We start from the raw sequence: 19,929 nt of genomic DNA, 5'->3' as shown, positions 1-19,929 counted from the left end.
ATGTTCTTATTGGAGTCCTTGGGTGTGGTGAAAGCTTTAGTACTTGACTAGCAACTGAATGGTTGCCAAAGGAAGCCCAGGTACACAGCGATGTCTTCAAAGAAAGGCCTGGGGGTCTGAGGTTGAAAGTTCACAGCATTGAAACCCCTTGAGTACAAGCTCATCTGCAAAGATGGACCCACCATGACTCAGGTCAACTCAACAACAAAGGCAATGGGTTTGGTTTTCGATGAATGTTCTTATTCCCATATACTCGAAGCTACATGAGGATGGAGTTGATTATAAAAGGACTTAACAGAAAACCCACAATTATTTATCTGCTTCAAAATGGCATATTATTTTTGTTGGTTTCTTTGTTTTTGTACCTTTACTTCTGATAGCTGTGTCCCAAATTCTGGAATTCTGTGACCAAGATACAAGTGTTACTTAAGCAATGTATCATAAAAGTTTGAGGGACCTGTACCTCAGTTAATATCAAGTTCTCTAGCATAAATGAACTCTGATGATTAGAAATTTAGCAAAACAATAGCGAGGGGAATAATCCTTGGCCTCTATCCTAACCAAAGGTGTTTGTCTAATTAAAAGTGGCAATTTCTGTCCCTCCTAAAGACAAATATTAGCTACATTATCCCAGGTTCTGACTTAATTAAAAAATAGGGAGGAAACCAAAAATAACCCTAATTAGGTTAGTGACATAGTTACATAGCACACAAAGCTAAACTAAGAATTTACCAAAGTGCTGCAAAGTGTTGAAGCACACTGGTAAATTCTCAAGGTAGCCTTGGTGCTATCTGACTAACCTACAACTTACTTTCATTACGGAGACGTACATATATACACAGGTCTACACCCACAGACATATACATATACCCCACCATAAATAAACTTTCATTAGATGTTGTGGACTACGTCATTAATTACTAAAAAAAAAGTTATCCTCGCATCTTTCTAATGAGGAAACCAGGAGCTAATTGATACCAATTGACACCAGGAAGGACCTAATATTAAAGATAAATGCATCACATGGTATAAAACCTTGACCCTTTTTATAATTTATCTAATTTCAAATCTCAGCTTGAATAAAACACCAGGTTAAGCTCTTTTGCTGTCAAAACAGATTAAACTTAATTCTAATTGGAAGACTCCAATCCTTGCCAAAATACATCCTAGTCAGTTCATGGCATTAACCATTCAAAAGGAATTTTGCTTCTTCAATGTTGCATATAAATAATGCATGTGTGTGTAGAGTGCATGTGTATATGTGTATACATACATATACACATGTGTTTATATACATACATACCACCGGGTGTTTAGGGTATCAAATTAATAAGATGATATGGTAAAATTCTTATTTAAAAGAATTTTTAATTGTATACCTTTTCAGAAAAGTTAAGTATATATTTTAAAGGCTATTATATTTTTTTTTTGAAGAAGCTGAAGGTTTTATTAAATGGTTTCTTATGTTGCTGCAAGGCTGTTGCTTCATTGTATAAAAATAGCACCAGCAATGGCAAGTGTATTGCAAACTTAAAATGGTGCTGTTCTTTAGCTGCTACTGTACAATTAAGAAAACCTTGTCTCCACTCCTGGTTAAGTAGCTGGCTCAAACCCAGGTCTGGATATCCCCAGTAGCTATGTTACAGGAGGCTTAAGATAACAGCGTACCTTTTGAGTTACATTGTTTTGTGGCTGTTCCCACCAAGATCATTTCATGACTTCTGAATATTATAACTAGATCCTAACACAAAAATCACAGGTTACTGTGAGAAAAGGTGTGCATTGTGTTTCTCGACAATCATTAGGAAGTTAAGGGGTTCTTTTGTCCACTAGTTGCCCCAACTGATTTCTCTGTTCCAGTGGTACTGCTAAAGGCTACTTCAATTCTTTCCCCCACTGATTTAAGACAACTATGCTGGCGTAAGTTGTTTCATCATAGTTTATTCAGGGGTCCCATTTTCACTCCTCGATGGATTTTATGTATTTCTCATAGGCCTCTTCACTCATTAGTTCATCAAGTTCTGAAGGATTAGTCAGTGTCATCTTGATCAGCCAACCATCTTCATAACAGGATTTGTTCACAAGCCCGGGATTCTCTGTAAGTGCGTCATTAATTTCTGTGACTTCTCCTGATCAAGGAGAGTAGAGTTCACTAGCAGCTTTCACACTTTCCAAAGCACTAAACTCATCCTGTTTGTTCAGCTTTGTCCCAACTTCAGGAAGACTACAGGAAACAACATCCCCCAACGCTTCCCATGCAAAATTGCTGATCCCCACTGTTCCAACACCATTTTCTGTCGTTACCCATTCGTGTTTGGCTGTGAACTTGCGCTCCGAGAGCAGAGCCCGGCTGGAGCGCAGCGTCAGTCCACAAGGCGGCCGACCCGGGACCCCAGCATCACGCCTGGCAGAGCGCGTGCGGCTTACAGCGCCATGTTCGCTGGCGGGGTGAGGACTGTCGCCGCGCAGGACTCAGACCCTTGGGCGCGGGACAGGGCGGGCTATTATATATATTTTATGGCACTACAATACTAGCAAAATATACAAAAACAGAGTACCCAAGGTAACGGAACTGGAAATGATTATGCTCATGAATGCTCATCAAATTAGGGGACTCTATAGAGTTTATGGAGAAGTGCATCTGAAGGAAGGCCTGTTGATCTCCGTACAAAAAAAGAACCAGTCACTGAGAACACTATGGGTTACAATTTATTTTGACAGAGATTGGATTTCCACAAGGCCAACTCAATCCAAAGGCAACATATTCTGTGTTTTTAAGCTATTTCTTTTATTTTTTTAACCCACAATACTTTATGGCAAGCTGAATTTTAAAATACTCATAAAGAAATATATCAAAAATTCTAACTCATGTTCTTTTAAATATATAAAGAATATCCTTCACCTGGGATCGTACGCATGACTACCAGGCACTATTATTTTATGAAAGAATGAAAAAATATCACAGCCTTAAAGCTCATCAGTCATCCACCACAGACTGTATCCCTAATTAAAACAGCGGAGTTATGAAAGTACAGCCATAGGGGGAGGGGAGAATCAAAACTAAAATTGAGCCCTTGGGTTAACTAAGTTCATATTTATAGATTCCCCAAGATAGTAATATGGCTATTCATTATGCTATTAATTTGTCATTGGAAGAGTAAAGGAAAGGATCAATGAAGTATTCATTTTGTTTGTATATCTAAGTAAAATTAAAAAGCCTTCATAAATATTTGGGAAGCATAATGTGAACTAATTGCTTTGGGCACAGATATTAATTCCTATTTTAGGATGTCTTTCCAGAAATTAAGCAAGGTGCATACTATTAATGCTTAGATAATTTATTTTCCTAGTGACCATATTCTCCCATTACCTGTGCTATTACAGAAACACACACACATATAAGGTCAATAAAGTTATTTTGAGTGTGTGCATCCCGGGAAAATATTGTGTTGTGTATGTGTGTGTACATATACATGCTCATGCATATGCAAATCCAATGCTCCAGAGATAATGGAAGCAATTGCCAAAATTTTTTTCTTTTATTTTAAAAGAAAACAATTAGTTTAAATTGCAGTTTCAGAAACTGTCTTTGGTGGTTGGTTGCCTTTGATGATACTGCTGTGGTGGTAAATGGTACGATTGGATCAACAGACAAGGGGTTTAAATCTATGCCACTCAGTGACATGCATATACATTGCAAAGAAAATAAAAAGAGATTACAAGTCAAGGGGACTATGTATGCTCATGCCAGTGGCTTTAAATTTCTGAACTACTGCTTTTTGTTTGGCTTTTATGGTTTATTAATCTAAAAATTATTTAGGTTCAACTCGTTTCAATTCCTAGTATCTAAAATTACCCAGTTAACCAATCTGTAGGTACTACAAACCAAATAATCAAAGACAATGTCACAAATCTATCTGGAAACAAAACTAAACATGAAAGGGGATGCATGAGCATCATCACAAAGTATATTGCTCATAGGTGGAATGCCCCATACAAACTATCCATAAGCTAGAGCGTAAACAGGAGGCCATCTAATTCATTTAGGAGAATACACTAGAGAGCTATTTCTTTCATGTTACTCTAAGACCAGAGCTCACCTGTCTCTAATTTACTCAATCCATTTTACTTGCAGAAAATAACATATCCTTCTCAGGCAAAGACTTGTCTAGGCCTGGAGGTTGAAAACAAAAGCATCCTATAAAATATGTTGGCATGCTCATGATTTCCATTGTGGTTGACCAGTTGCATCAGTCTAGCTTCCCAGCTGCTCCTAAATAGAAAGACTTTCTACTCCCCTAAGGAGTTACAGTCTCAGAAGCGCACAGGGGCAGCTCTACTCTGTCCTATAAAGTTATAGTGTCTGAATTGACTAGAGAGCAGTGAGTTTGAGTTTTGATGCTTGGTAACATTTACAAAATAATCCTTTATCCTTGCATAAATCTCAGTGTCATGATGGACTTTGATAAAGGTGTGCTCCTTTCACCCCTTTCCTGGGCTACCTGTACCATCACGAAAGCTAACCAATGTGTGCTATACATCAAGTGATTTCTCCTTTTTCTCTCATGCAGGTAAGCATCCAAGCGCATTATTTTCTACATGCATACCTATTTTTGTCTTTTTATAAAAGTGGATTATACAATATTTATCCTTATTTGATTGATTTATTTTACTCAGCATAATGTCCTCTAGATTCATCCACATTTTAATGTATTTAGGGAATTGATCAGTATTTCTTATGGCTGCATAAATTTCCATTGTGTGTATATAGCACATTTGGTTTATCCATTTACCTGTTAATGAACGCTTAGGTGTTTGTTTTGCTATTGTGAATAATGTTGCAATTAAAAGAGGGGTGTGTGTCATTGCTATGCATATACTTAAGGCATATATGTAGGAGTGGCATGGATGCATATCAGAGTAATTTTATGTCTCAGGTTTGGGAAAGCGGCATCCCACTTCATATGATGGTTGAACACATTTGCAGTCCCGTCAGCACTGATGTAGGGTTCAAAGTTCCCTGTAATCTCACCAGCCTCAGGGTTTCCAGTTTTTCATTGATTGAGGTGTTTTTCTTCAGATTGGGATGGTTCCTTCTTGTGGCTGATTTACATCTCTCTGTAGCTCAATAATCATGAGCGTTTTGTCATGTGATTATTGACTTCTTAAATTTTCTCTTTGATAAACCTGTCCAAGCACTTAACCTTTGTTTTAAAATTTGAATTGGTTGTCTTTGTGTTATTAAGGTGGTGGATTTTTCTATATATTTTAGAACTTTTAGCTATTAGAGCCTTATAAAATATGATGTTCCTGAAGATTATTTCCCCAATCTATGGGAGTTTCCTTTTTAACTTACATTTTTGATAAAGTATTTGTTGAACATAGATAATTAATTTTCAGGAGATATATCATGTGTCTTTTGTTTGGCCATTGACTTGTAAATGTGGTTGATAATTTAGTTTCCAAAGAGGAGTACATACCAACACTTTCCCTAATATTACCTTCAAGAACTTTCTAACTTTAGCTTTCATATAGAAGGCTTTTTTAAAGTTATGAAAGAAATGGAAGCCACAGGTAGTGAAGTGGTCAGTGAAATTGTTGTGGCTCCTTGTATTGTGTCCCTGTTTGCATTGGCGTTCTTGGTGTGCTGCCAGGTGGAGCTCCTGTTTTTGTTTTGTTTGTGCAAGAAGAGATCTAGATTTGATAGAACCATAGACTGTTTCCTCCCCACTGAAGCGACTTTGACCTCATTTAAATCAACTAAAAATAATAGATAGATGGATTTACTTCTGAGTTCTTAATTTTGCTACATTGGTTTATGTCTGTGTTGTCAAATCAGTACCGTTCACTTTGATTTCATTAGTATCGAATTGACCAGGTAAACCATCTTCTGACTTATCAGCATAGGCCTAGATCTGCCCTGCCACCACCCTCTGGAGTTTAGTCAAGCTTTCTGTAATGAGGGTGACTGTAGCCTTTTCTTTCCCTATAATTTTCTTTTCAACTTCAATTTCAATCGAACATAGAGATATTACATTATTCTGCATCTCTATACTTGGAGATGACACGCTAAAATGATCCTAGTGGGAATAGAAAGTCACCACGCATTTGGCTGAAACCTTACCAGCTGTGAAAAAAAAAAAAAATAGCACATTTCTTCACTTGCAAAGATGTTCTCTTGAATTTTCCGTGGTAAAATGGATTCATCAAACCCCCCCACTCCACTTATATCAAAGAACATAATGACCAGCCTTAGGAGGAATTTGTTTCTGTGTAATGACAATACATTCTTCAGGGTATACTTTCCCCTCTGGACTATTACATTCAATTGTTCCTTGTTGAATCCATTATATGAATATACAAAAGACTTATTGACAGTAGTAAAATAAATTGGAATGAAAAAAATCTACATAGTAAACCCTCCCTGTCTTAAGAAGCTTTTTCTTTATTCACATGAAAAAATGAAGCCTGCAAAATTTAACAGTAAATTTCTTAAGTCAAAAAACTCACAGCTGTCAAAGTGATTCTAACGTATAGTGTCTGAGAACGTAAATCTGTAAGGGAGCAGGAAGCTCCTTATTCTCCTTTAGAACAACGGGTGAGTTCCAATAGCTAATCTTGTCTCAGCTCAACGCAGCTCGCCATGTCACAGAAGCTGTCGTCAACATGCCTGTAACTCACCAGATCTGTAAATAAACGGCCATTTGAGAGCCTGGTAGTTTTATATCTAAAACACTTGAGTTAACTTTAAGATATACATTTCCAAAGTGTTCTTGGAAATGGAGGAGATAATATTAAAATATTCTCCATAGATCTCCAAAGAATTAAAAACATTGGACTAAACAATATTTGGTCTGAACATTATTTTAGACAACAATGTAAGGAGGAACCTTGACTGTCTGAATTTTAAAACATGAGTGGGCTTCAAAAAGTATGTGGAAACATGAAATGTAAAGATGTTTTTCCCAATAAGTTTTTGAAGCTCGGTCATAGAATCAATATCCAGTGACAGGAATTCTGTGTCGCATAGGCACTTAGTTATTTATCACAGAGCAAACCAAACTCCATGCCCTGGAGTTGATGCCGACTCATAGTGACCCAAAACAACAAGGTGAAACTGCCCTGTGAGCTTCCAAAAATAGAATTCTTGAGAGCTGTAGACAGTCCTGCCTTTCCCCCCAGGATTGGCTAGTGGTTTCAAACTGGTGATGTTATGATTCGCAACCCAATGCATAACCACTGTGTCACCAAGTAGCAATATAAAAAGGCAAAATTCTATTTGGGGACAAAGATAAAATATGTTCAACCCAGGAGACACAAAGTTCAAACTCAATAATCTTGCTCCTCAATCCTCTGTTGATTTCCAATAGCAGAGATATATCTCATGATCTTAGGATCGTAGTTTTAATATTGCTTAAATAGTTCCCCTATGGAAAAAATCAGAACAACAGGCTGTTGTTTCTGAAATGTCTTTGTGTAACTGTTTTATAAGTGTATCTTGTGTTCTCAAAAACATTTTGTTATAAATCTGTGTTGGTTACCAGGTTATAAAGAGCCTCACACCAACCACTCCCATAATTTAATGCAATGGAAAAGATGTCATAAAAACGGGGTATTCTCAGCAAAATATTTACTGTAAGCCTAATCATTAGGAAACCAACAGATATCCAAATTGTGGCTTATTCTACAGGAAGATGTCAAAGCTGTGTGATACACTAACGCACGTGGTTCATCTGTCAGCCGGTTGGATTGTGACAGTTTACATGTTGCTACCATGCTGGAAGCTGTTCAACACGTGCGTTGAAAAGCAGGTATATGAAAGCACCCAGTGGAGCACATAGAGAGTGAAGAAGCACCTGGTGACCAATACCTGGAAAACTGACCAGCATAAACCTTAGGGATTGTCACACAACATTTTCTTCAGAGTGCCAGAAGAAGAGACCCGGCTGGACGAGAGCACTTAAAATAAAGGGAGGAGGCCAGCCAGCTCAATGTACGGTCGACCTCAGGAACGTGACAGGGCAAAACTTGCAGGGATTTTTTGTTATTGTTGATGCAGCATGATTGAAAAGGAAGAGAAAGAGCTCCGATCATACATTAATGATCACATCTGGAAGGCACAAAGTATGAAATCTAGGAAAATTGAAAGTTGTCAAGAATGAAATGGAGCATAAAAAGATTGATATCCTAGACTATGGTGTGAAATAAAGTGATATTTGTCATTTTGAATGGGCCGATCATATACGCAACCAAGACAGGAATGGCAAAGGTAAGAAGAGTAACATTTCATCCATCGTCAAAAATAATATTGCAAGGTTGATCCTGAAGCGGAATGCTGTCAGTGTTAGGATGGTATCCATATGCTTCCATAGCAGTCTAATTAGTATTACTATAATTAAAACTTATACACTAATCAGGAATGCACAATATGAAAATCTGGAAGACCTTTCCCTACTTCTACAGTCTGAAATTGATCAAAAATACAATCAAGATGCATCAATAACGATTGGAGTTGACCGAAGAAAAGACGGGCTAGTAATTGAAAAATATGGTCTTGGAAATAGAAATGATGAAGGGGATGAAATTTCAGAACAGAATTGGGTAATAGAGCAACTAGTCATTGAAAATATCATAATCAATACACGGGAATTAAATCATCTCTATATATATTTGTAGAAGGAACCTATGGAGAACCTAGCTATCCTCAACCAGAGCAAGGCCTGGCATCAATTGTGGAACAAGCCATCAATTGCTCATATACAACTACAAGAAGACAGCATGGATTACATCACATTTGAAAGGAATAAACAGGAATGTGTCTAAGTAGCCATCACCTAACAACAATGAGGATTTTAAAAACAGAATATTTTCTCCAGTTTGTTCCAAACAAACAAAAAAAGTAATGAATTCAGAGCATGGAACAAGGGGGAGTTTAAACACACCATTTCTGACACTGAAGACAATACATGGTCAGTGCCAAGGAATTTTTGTGGCTTTTAGCTGCTGAAAGTGGTAGCAGCTGGCAGGTGGCAAAAAAAAGCTGGCCTCAGCAATCTAACCCCAAGCAAAGGAATTCCACCAACAAGCCCACTGAGCTTCACAATGGACCGTCCCCCAGACACACAGAAATCCACAACCTAATGAGCACATTGGCTTTGGCCTGTGAAATTTTAAACAGTGAAGCCATTGAACCTATCTGACCTCTGGACCTATAGAACTTTGGGGTAACTAATGCATGTTGTGATGACATGCTCAGTGTGATAGTGTTGCATGACACTAGAAAATGAATAAAAATCCTTCATAAGCCACGCAGCCATGTCTCATGACGTCATGAGTTTTCAATGTGTGCATTGCATGTGTGCCCATAGGAAAATATTTGAAAGCAAAGAGGCTGATTGTGTTACTTTATTCAGATTAAACTTTGCCATTATCACATGCATAAAGTTCATATATGGAGATATGCAACTTCTATCACATATATCTCTCGACATTATCTATGCCACATTCATGAACACGTCCTTTCTGAATGGAGAGAAAAATAATTAAAAATCCCCTTCCAACTGTCACTGTCTTTCATCTGTGAGATGTTTCTTTTGTCATTTCTAACCTGTACCACAAAGCTTGCTCCACAGTCGTCATTTAATGAATATTGGCATCTGTGCATTGAATAACCAAATCCATATCTAGGTCAACTAATGCAAAGGGAAGCAGGCTGAATGTAACTTAAAGTGAACGGGGCATGTGTGAAAATGTTATAGCTACTAAAAGGCAACAATTTGACCTTGGGGACCTATTTCCCTTTCCTCATCGGCCTCCGTGGGGAGAGTGTATAGCAGGGGGCGAGGGGACAGATGTAGCTTAATTGGTTTAAAACCTCTGGCAAATAACTTCCCTTAAAGCTTATTTTTAGCACCTGTAAAAGGTAACGTGAACAGCATCATAGGCAGGGGCACCATTAATACATAGAGTTCCTTGATGCAAATTAAAGTATATCATCTATTATTCAAGGTAACCTATTTTAATACATGGGAAACACACTGTCTATAATATTTAGGTCATTTGATATTGCTCACCACCTGAACAATCCTACCTGACACTCAGGCAGAGTTGGTTTCTTCAATACATTGATAATTCATGGACTCTTCAACACACAGCACCTGGCTTGTATTAATTGTCAGTTATCCTGATCATTATCTTCTTCTTAAGTATCATTTTCTTTAACATAGGATCAGCAGCACTTAACTAGAACATAATACAAGGACTAAGAAGTCTTTGTGCAGTCCCTCGTGTATGTGTATGAATAAACTGCGGAATGCTGTTAAAATATATTAGAATAAATCATAATAAGATAATGTAAAAATATGTAAATTCAATAAAGATGGGATGGAAATAAAAATTCTCGGCAGAACGTTGAATTGGAATTAACTGGTTCAAGACCCTGTCTTAAACATATACTAAATAATTTCTCATTTTATATGCAGCAGGTTAGCACTTATGATAAATGATGTTCTGCTGACAATTTGTCCACTATTTAAATCAGAGGAACATGCCAATTTTTAATACTAGAATTATCTTATATGCACACATTGTGAAGTAACCTCCTCAAAAGCCCACCTAGGGAAGGGACCATCTCTTTTTAGGATCAAATCGCAGGTTATTTTAGTGCCTAAATCAGATATTACCAGAGCATTATGTATTCTAATAGTATAATATAGATTAGACAAACTAATTTATATTTGAAGAGACTTGCTGAGCAATGGTAAAGGACTCAAATGCAAGCAAAACAGTTGGTGTTGGGATCTACCCACTGTTCTGTGAGAGAAAGTCAAGGGCAGTTGGCCCCATAAAAGGATTACAACTTGCATGAGATGACAGTAACATACAGGAAAGGGAAGTTGGCAAAAGATTGATTCAGGGGAAGACAGTGGAAGGTAATCTACAGTAAAATATACACATCCTGCCCTAATAGTGATCTGTGAGCAGGTGGGTGGATAGGTAGTTAGACAGGTAGGAAGTATGTGGAATGGAGAGTGAGTGTATGTATTCAAATACATAGTTTTGACAGAATATGCTAATAGATAGGTATTTACATTTGCTGCATAGATGTCCTTGAAAATAGTGGAGTATACAGGGGCAAAGCTATTAAAACTTCTCAGATCAAACACCTTAAAGAAATGAGTCTTTGGGGGTAGGGACCCAGGATATTGCTCAAGAAGCAGCAATATCCATTGGCATAACATAGTCCATAAAGATCATATTCAACCTCATGTGTTGGTAAGTCATCGAAGTGGGATGTTAGAAGATCTTCAGCCATCATTTAAGGTGTAGCTATTAATTTTTCCTTTCTAGAGGAAAGAAGAGTGATATATAATTGAAGATGCATGAAAAACAATCTAATGGACTAATGAACCACATAAAATCCTATTTCCACAAACCTTAGACTGAAAGAACTAGATGATGCCCTGCTTCCTCTACCAACTGTTTAAATGAGAAGGTCCGAGGTAGAGTGGGAGAAGGCTGTCACTAAAACCGAAACCTGTAAAAGAAGCCAGGCTTCTTGGTCACAGGGAGACAGCTGTAACCTGAAGACGGTGGCCCTTAGCGTTTCTTCAGCTCTGGAAATGAATTCCTCCTCTTGGCTCAGTTTTCAAACAAACATAAAGTGAGCAACAAAAGTAGTGAGGTATGCGCTTTGAATACTTAGCCACCTGAGCTCAAAAAGAAAGTTCAGAAACGTCAAGGAAGGGGGAGAAATGAAAAGAGGAAACATGAGAAAGGAGTGTGAAGAGTGATATGACATTGAGAGGATTTCAGCAAAGGAGATGAAATGCAATGTTAATTGTATATGAATTGCTGAATGTAAAACTCAATACAATGTACATGATTTGTTAAGTGAGAAACTGAACACAATGTTTATGAAGTGTTGAATGTAAGCCTGATCATCTGTTCTGTAAACCTTCACCAAATTCATAACAAAAAGCTAAAATTTACATTAAAAAAATTACAGTCTGTGAATGAGTTCTACTCTATCATACAGGGTAACAAGGAATCAGAATCAACTTAAGGACCTACAAAAAAGCAATATGTATTTATTACTAATATGACTGATCAGACTCATAAGCATGCATGCATATTAGCAATAAATCTATAAGCTTATACATTTCTCCAGTTTTCTTCAAAAAATAAGGAGTGATAGATCAAGTATACAAATTAGAATTCTTGTGCACTAGAAAGAGGTTTACAAGGAGAGTTTAAAATGCACTTCTAAATAAGTAGACTGGACCACAAGGGATATGGGTTGGCATTTTTGTTTGTTTTTAATATTGGAGGAATTTATCACCCATTAATATTTGGAAAATATCCATCAGACATTATGTACTAATCATTCATTTAAAATCATTGTTTTCACTTAAATAAGAATAGCATCATTAAATAATATTTTAAATTAGTTTGTGCACTACTGTAGACCTGGGTTTTTGTCCATTACAAATAGTATTTTACAGCTTGTCAATAATTCTAGGTCAGTATAGTACTCTGATATTTAATAATGTTTAGAGTAACCTCAAAAAAGAGGGAGTTTTCAATCAGCACATAATTCTTAGACAGTATGAAAATGCAATATGTCTGTAATGGGAAATGTTCTCGAGTGAGGCCCATGGTTTGTGTTAGACTACTCACCTAAAGGTTCATGGTTTCAGTCCACCCAGAGGTGCCACGGGCGGCAAGACTAGAGATCTGCTCTCGGAAACTGTCTGAAGCATTTTTACTAAGTAGCGCATGGTGTTGTAGGAGGCAGGTGAGCCTTAAGGTGACAGGAATGGTTCCTTGGTTGATAGTTGGAATTCAGAAAAGTGTGTGTCACCCCTATCCTAATGTTAAAGGAGTCTTGGTGACATCGTGGTTACACTTTGGACTGCGATCCGCATAGTTGGCAGTTCAAACCCACCAGCAGCTCTGAGGGAAAAAGACTGGGCTTTCTATTCCCTTAAACACTTACACTTGGAAACCCACAGGGGACGCTTTGAACCAATATTGACTCGATAGCAGTGAGTCTGTTTGGGGTTTGTTTATTTTTGTTGTTGTTTACTCTAATTTTATTGCCATCAACGACTTGCCAAGCAACCCTTTCTTATACCTCAAGTTTTTTCCTGTCTCTCTGTCTTCCTATCTTTTTCTCTTTCTTTACGTAACCATACTATTTGACCTAGTTTTCTCAAAAATTTATTACAAAGATCGAATACTATTTAATGATTCCAATATGAAACAGGAGCCCCGATGGCACAGTGGTCAGGTGCTAGGTGGCTAGCCAACAGGTCAGTGGCCCACGCTGACCAGCCTTTCTGTGGGAAAGGGATGAGGCAGTGGCTTCCATAGAGATCGACAGACCTGGGAACTCTGAGGGACAGTTCTACTCTCCCCTGTAGGACGGTCATGGTGAGTCAGAAATGACTTGAAGACCAGGGATTTGTTTTTCAATTTGGTTTCATGTAAACCAGTAAAATGCATTTCAATGGCTGTATAATAGTGTAGATATAGGAGCTATTTCTACAAGTTCCTAGTTATGAAAGATTGGAATTGTGAGGCTTATGGCTGCATGTTGCGTTCTAAGACAAAAAGCTTGGCATTCATAATTTCTCTTGGAAATCCCGTCAAAAGGGTTGGAAAGTGTTTGCGTGCTTGTTGTCTCCTTTGCTGCTGAATTTCAGGAAGGTTTGCGTGAACTGAAGAGTTCTGCCTGATTGTGACAGATCATATTTACACTGCATACTATAGACAGGAACTTTTCTCCTAAGGCAACGGTCTGTCACCAGAAACGCTATGAGCTGAGTGGATATCTGCATCCATTCTCTCAGGGCATAACCACCTCCCTTTGTAGAAAGAAGCAAATTGGTTCCCTCACACCTAAGGCCTGCATTACCTATCTTCACATGAACTTCCTTTCCTGTTAACAGATTTCCCAACCTGAAACAAATAATGAAAGCAGTTTTTAACAATTAAAAAGTCTATCCAAAGTCAACCCTATTCCTTAAACTTGGACATAGCTAATGTAATAATTCATAAACTAACGATACTCTTGGCTGTACTGAAAAGTTCATAGGCATCAATTATAGTTTCATATCTGCTTGGGGGCAGGGATCAAGAAGACACGGGAGAAGAGAAAAAGAAGCAAAAGGACACGGGCATTCCAAATGCATTCCAGAACACAACCTCCTTTAGTGTTTCATTTAGTAAAATATGTCCTTTTAGGAGCCCTGGAATGAAAGGCAAATGAAAGTTTTACTCTCACTGTAAAGAATAAAATGTCCTCCAGGAAGAAAGTGCTCACCCATGGAAGAAAGGAAGTCTTCATCCCCAGCCCCAAATGCTTCCTCTGTGTGGAAAAATGATGGTGTGCCAAGGGGCCAAGCTGACTCCTGGCACAGACTTCAGCTTTATCCCTACAGAGCCCGGCACAACCATCTGTTTACAGCCCACCCTCCTTTAAGCCACGCCGACTGTGGACCTAGGCACTGAGCTGTCTCTGGAATCCCCTCCTTTCACCCGAATGGGGAAGGACATGGTGGCTGCAACAATAGGCTCACCTTTAGCAATGGGTGTGATGATGCTGTGGGGTTGGGCAGGGTTGTTCTCCATTGTACATAGGTTGGCAATTAGTCAGAAATGACTCTAGGTTGCCAAGCAACCACAGTAACAAGGGTAGGCCCAATAAAAGCTTTCATTCGCTGCATTTTCCCAGGCTGAGGGACGTAGTATATGTGCAACTATATCCTATGTTAATTATGTAATTAATAATTTTACTATATTCTATGTTAATATAGTAACATAAGCTATTAGTTAAATTTAGTTTATATAAAATACTAACAATATATCAACAAAAATAGTATGCTAAATAGTGTTAAATAAATCACATGTAAATTGCATATAATTAATTGATATTAATATCAAGTAAATATTAGATAATGCTGAGATTATCATTATTAAATACCCAGATAATTTAATGCATTAACTAGTCATGTACAATTGATATTATATTCCATTATATCATTAATTACATTACATAAAATAATTACATCATTACATCTTTATAATGTATTGACTAATCATATATGAGAAATAATAATTATATATTTATGATTAATTATATAATTATATAATTAATTATATAATTAACATATATGCATGCTTTTAGTTCTGTGGCCTGTGATACCTGACCAGCAGACCAAAAAGCAAGGCCGTGTTGAGGCTTGAAGGACAGGCTTTTTCGCATTTCCTATGTTCTTTCCATCGTTAGATCTGCTGTGCATGCGACCCTGCAGCCCCCTTCCTGGATCTTGCTGAGGCCAGTTTTCAGAGGCCTTTGTGCACCCTGAGGAGAAATGCCATTATCTTACCCCAGTATGGGTCGCTCCTTCATATTACCCTTTCAGCGGGATTCTTAAGTGGGGAGTTTTTGTTTTGTTTTTTAATTGAAGGAAGGGTCAATGTTTTAGACCTTTGCTAAGGTGAGGCACCTCGAAGAACTTAAAGAGAGGGATTAAAGGACACATAGACAGTCCTCATGGGTCTCATAGCCGGCCCCTTTAATTCGTTGGATCATTTCAGTGTTTTTCCTAACAATAGGCTTTGCTTTGTGGTTCTTATGTCTTAGTTCATTGCAAAATGACCTTTAAATCACCATTCCTTAGAAACAAGGACCACACTTCCATCCACTTTATTGTCCCATAGTCTGCTTTCAGTGCCCAGTGATACTGTATATTTAAAGGGCAGGATCTGTTTTCTAATAACCTCCCACCTGAATTCCATTTTATTGTTCTGACCTCTGTGAAAGATAGAACGTTTAGAAGGAAATTCTGAAAGAAACTCAACCATATATCCTAGGGGAAGGTCACAAATTGGGTAGCAGAAGTTTATTAACATCCCACTCTAAACAAACTTTAAAGTCTCAGCTACGGAAATGGACCATTCATGCAGGGCCACATCTAACCCTAGTGCCTTAGAGCCACTTTCATTTTTAACAAATGCATCTGTGCCTCATTCCCAGGAGACTTGTTCTTTTTCCTGCATTCTTCAATTAGCACTGATTGCTTCCTAAAGGAATGCAAGACAACCCTGTTGTGATGCGCTTCCTGGGTTTCCAAGGACACCTATCACTTTTTTCAGTGAGGTGCCCTGAGGGGAGCCTGTGAGGAGCTGGGTCCTTTTTTCCTCTGCAATTGACTAAAGAAAAAAAAGGGGGAGGGGAGTAAAGCAAGTTCAAATAGAAAGTAAACTCTAATTTGTTACAGCAGCCAGCTCTGAGGGGCTACTGAAGAAAGAAGATGATGTCCACATAAAATCACCGTTAGATAACGCTTGAGACATGAAGCCCACAGACTTTTACATGGACAGCGCTGGGTTTGAATCTTGACTTTCCAGCTCAGGCTCATGGTCATCTCAGCACACCCCCTAAACTCAGACACCCAATTTCCTCATCCCTTAAATGGAGACAATGACATGCACTCTTCAGGGTTACAGTGCTGTCAAAACGATATCATTCACTTCCAACATTATACTAATATTTTAAATGTGTACTTTGTACCTCTCCTTTCCTAGTAAATAAGATGCTGATTTGGACGAAGTCCCCAGAGCCACCAGCCCCTCAGTAGCCTCTGCCCTCACTTTGTCCTGACTTTGCGGTGTCGCCTACCGATCCAATAAACATGGAGCCACTTGAAGTTACGCTGTGAGTTACAGGGACTCTGAGCCCCGGCCTTTGAGAAGGAAACCACTTTTCAATTAGGATTAGGGGCGAATGGTAAAGAAATCTCATGAGGGGATGCTTACGGGGCTCCATTAAAAGGCCTTCGATCCAGCCGCTGGACCGGAGAGTGTACACTGGTACAGATAGGAACTGGAAGCACAGGGAATCCAGGACAGATGGTCCCTCAGGACCAGTGGTGTGAGTGGCGATACCAGGGGGGTAAAGAGAGGGTGGGGTAGAAAGGGGGAAGCGATTATAAAGATCTATATATAACCCCCTCGCTGGGGGACAGACAAAAGAAAAGTGGGTGAAGAGAGACATCGGACAGTTTAAGATATGACAAAATAATAATAATTTATAAATTACCAAGGGTTCAAGAGGGAGGAGTGAGTGGAGGGAAGGGGAAAATGAGGAGCTGATACCAGGGGTTCAAGTGGAAAGCAAATGTTTTGAGAATGATGATGACAACAAATGTGCAAATGTGCTTGACCCAATGGATGGATGTAAGGGTTGTGATAAGAGTTGCATGAGACCCCCAAAAAATGATTTTAAAAAAATGCCTTCAAGTGAGGTTTTTCTTCATAACAGACACTCTCAGTACTGTAGTGTGTGGGAAGCTGTTATCATTTTCATTGCGTAGATGAAATTGCAGAGGCTCAAACATTCAGGTCAAATGCGGGAGAGCAAAGGTGCGCAGGAAGTGGTTTTGGAATCTGGTGGTTGGCTTGGAGAAGTCGGAATCACTCCCTGCCCCGGACGCGCACAGCTGCCGCGTCACCTATTATCTGCTTCCCTCTTGGGACTTTCAAGGCGAACTCCCTATTTTAGTTTTTGCAAAACAAGGATCCTTTTCCAAATTCTCACCACTCTTCTCTCTCCTCTTACTTAGTTCTTGCTAGGAAGATCTAAGCAGAACTATATGGAGTGTGTTTCCTAGAGAAGCAATTATTCTCTTGATAAACAGAGAGGCTCCGCTTGCCCTTTCCCGTGGCTCTCTTTTATTTGTCTTTTCCCAGCCTGCCATGCGACACCGATGGGACAAGGAATGTGGAGTTAGCATCCTGTGACTACAAGATGAACAGCTACACGGCAGGACAGAAAGGGAGAAACCTGGTCTCATTTGGGAGCCACTTTATCAACCTTGAACTGTCCGTCTTTTAAAACTTTTTTTTTTTTTAATGAAGAACATAAACAACTATTTGTTGAAGCTCTTGTTTGGAGCTTTCGTTTCAGGTGGTAAAATACTGGGACAACCCTAACCAATACAGAGGTCTTTTTTAAAATGCATGAGCATAAAAACATTTGCAGATTACTTTGTACTGTCTCCACCGTGAATCTTTGTCAGGTGCGCACACTTCAGCTTACATGTCCACCTGTGAGTGAGCCCGCTCTGTGCCGTCACCACACCTGGGCACAGGCCGAATTCCATCACTACACACTGAGGATCATTTAGCAGTGCCATCAAACATGAGCTGGCTAACGAGAGCTTGGGAGCCAAATGTGTTGGCAGCGTATTTTTGTACTTACTGTAAACTGAGAAGCACCCTCCCCTCCCATTAAAGCGTTGTGATTAACAAACAACCTAAACAAACTTATAACAATAGAGAAGAACACACGACAGAGCTCCTATGGGGCTGCAATGCTGAAAATACTTCCTAATAGATCCATTCTGAGGATGAGAAAACATGGAGATGATGTGCAAATCACTCCACAATCTCTCCAGGTTCTCCTCAGGTGATTTTAATTCTGCTTTGCTGGCCAATGAGTCAATATAGCTGACACCTGGCCAGTAATCAAAGTTTTTCGAAAGGATTATCTCAAGGAGGGTGGAGTAGAACCAAAGAGAAGGAGAAACAGCATAGCTAACACTTCCCCACGTGCAATGCAAAATCTAATGGTAAGTGCAATAATATCAGATTGCTACAAAATATCAATCAAATGAAGCTGATATTTGAAGAAAAAAAAACTGCCATTAAGTATCAGAAAACCCTATAAGGGATTACACTTATAACACCTCAGAATGAACGTGCTTTTTAAAGACACTTCCCTGATGGAGGTGATATCAAGCTTTCATTCGATGGATAAACATTTCTCCATTTCGCTTTAGCTGATCAAACTCGCCACACTAGACAAAGAATACTGGATGGAAGGCACTGAGAAGAAAGGTGGTGAATTCTGCAATTTCCTCTCTCCTTACCTCAAAGGATGCAAAGATAGTATTTTCTAAAATACTTGTCAGTATGTTAGATACAAGAAAACTTATTTCAAATCATGTGCAGATATAAAGATTTTCATTTTTTAATATGGGGCAACTGGCACTTCTATACAATGCTAAGCACATATTCATTACATTTCTCCAATTGTAGATTTAAGTGTCATCCCAACATTAAATCAGTCTAGCGGTAAATCAAGCTCAAGTAAGTCTAGTGCATGTATTGCTTTCCGCAGTGAAATCTAACCACTGTTTCATGGAGACGAGAATATACCTCACTGCTTGGTGATTAAACAATCACAGAGGAGGTGGAAAATCAACTTCTAATATTTTCAACTGTCAAATTTCATTTAGCTTCCATAAGCTCTTGTTTTTTTGTTTTTTGTTTTTCCCAAAACCACTTTATTGTTAGTTAATACAGATGTCATATCATTCTCTAGATCGGACACTTCAAGCATAATTGTAAAATTGCTTCCAAAGTTTCAAATATATTTTTTCCTTCTTGAACTTCTTGCTCTCACACAGCCACCACCACAGTACGCTCCCCGCCCCAGAAACCCTTCTTCTGCATGCTTCCCCTACAGGTTTATCAAAACATGTAACAAAAATTCGTGATGTGCATTCACGGTTTAGAGAGTTTTAGTCACTATCTTTTCACAAATAAAAGCTTTCTACATCCCTAGCAGAATCCACTTATTTTTGGTTAGAATTTTGACAATTCAGAGCCCTCTCAATGTTATAATAAAATTCTATGCTGAATTTACCTTCCTAGCATTTTTAAGGTAAATAGATAGAGAAAAAATAATGATTGAATCCGCTGCTCACATCTAATACTTTGTAGACACAACAGGTTTCGTGTTCCAATAAAGGAAGAAATACTTAAGTCCATACTCTGAGCACAGAAATGCCCTTGCTAAGAATCAGCCAGTGAGGTTTTCAATTTATAGTCATCTTTTATATTCGATGTATATATCCA

At 38.5% G+C, this 19,929-nt stretch overlaps 1 protein-coding gene and 1 pseudogene across 1 annotated transcript in view; both read right to left on the bottom strand.

The window, feature by feature from the left end:
* Positions 1-19,929, bottom strand: part of LRP1B (LDL receptor related protein 1B) — a 1,653,255-nt gene that overhangs the window by 1,627,313 nt on the left and 6,013 nt on the right. The gene's annotated exons all lie outside the window — the stretch shown is intronic.
* Positions 1,944-14,634, bottom strand: LOC142424752 (glycine cleavage system H protein, mitochondrial pseudogene; annotated as a pseudogene).

This window comes from Tenrec ecaudatus, chromosome 13 (assembly GCF_050624435.1).
Source record: "Tenrec ecaudatus isolate mTenEca1 chromosome 13, mTenEca1.hap1, whole genome shotgun sequence".
NCBI lineage: Eukaryota > Metazoa > Chordata > Mammalia > Afrosoricida > Tenrecidae > Tenrec > Tenrec ecaudatus.
The sequence above is the reverse complement of the archived record's forward strand: the minus strand, read 5'-3'. Positions and strand labels throughout refer to the sequence as shown.